Here is a 1,357-nt window from a genome sequence, read left to right as displayed (position 1 = left end):
AAATCACCACTTATCAAGTGAGTTCATACCCCTATAATCTACCTTTTTAATGGTTTTTAAATGCTTTTTAGGGGGGGAATACATGTTTAACACAATATAAATTGTGTTAATAATTGTATGTGATAATAATCACACAAAGGGTTTCCTTATGCTTTTAAGGATTACCAAATACTTTCAAAATGACTTAAAGCCATGTTAAATCTTTAAAGTCATGAAAACTCCGTTAAATTCTTTGAAAAAGGTTTTATAAACTATTTCCAATTATAATTGCCAAAATCATGTTTATATATGTATAAATATATAAATAAGATTTGAAGGGCTTACGACTAATGAATTATCTTATTTCCTTTTCCTTGTTTGGATGTGGAATTAAGGTGGTGTTATTTGTCCGAAGGTCGTTTCCTTTTTAATTATATATATATATATATATATATATATATATATATATATATTATACATATATGAATATAAAAGGTTACTTCATTCGGTATCATTACCTTTGTATCATGCTGAGAAAATGTGTTCATCCATGAGAAATCATGTTAATTAGATAGAACATATAAATTAAAATAGGTATAAATTATGATTCAAAACTAAATATACAAGTATGATTCACATTCCAAGGAAAGTACCAACAATTCATTTACCTATACCAGGATATGTATAATACTTTTAGTATATGGATAATATGTTAAAAAAGTAATAATACATCATACCGAGTTTGCATTAACAAGGGTACAATACAGAGTACCAGGGTTAGCAATCACGGGGTAATAATACATCATACCGGGTTTGCATTAACAATGGTACATTACAAAGTACCAGGGTTAGCAATCACGGGGTAATAATATATCATACCGGGTTTGCATTAACAGGGGTACAAATACAACGTACTAGGGTTAGCAATCACGGGGTAATAATACATCGTAAATCTCGTTGAAACAATAAATTTGTGAGACTCTTCATGGTGTACTTATCTAAGTACGACCTTAAGTCCTGACTTATTAACCAGAATCTCCTGTAGGGAGGGCGTGAATTTGTGTATAGATCTATATGGGACTGACAATCCCGCACCTTCACTGTTCGCTACAGTTTGGCCGGCAGGCCTAGGGTGTCAAATATCATATCGTTTCCGACGCCTGAAGAACGGCGCATCAGGCACATCAGTCATATTAGTATGGTTAATAGAACTCACATGGATAAAACAACGAGTAAATTACTAAGTAATATACTTCTCTTAAAACAGTATGAAAAGATAATTACATCCTGACCAAATATACCTTCTGTTAGCTTTTACTTACAGTAAGAACTACGTATCATGAAATCAAGTATGACAAATATACTTGTACTTCTGGTT

The sequence above is a fragment of the Lactuca virosa genome, chromosome 3 (assembly GCF_052849685.1).
Source record: "Lactuca virosa cultivar CGN04683 chromosome 3, Lactuca_virosa_CGN04683_v6, whole genome shotgun sequence".
Taxonomy (NCBI): domain Eukaryota; kingdom Viridiplantae; phylum Streptophyta; class Magnoliopsida; order Asterales; family Asteraceae; genus Lactuca; species Lactuca virosa.
Note: the sequence above shows the minus strand (reverse complement) of the source record.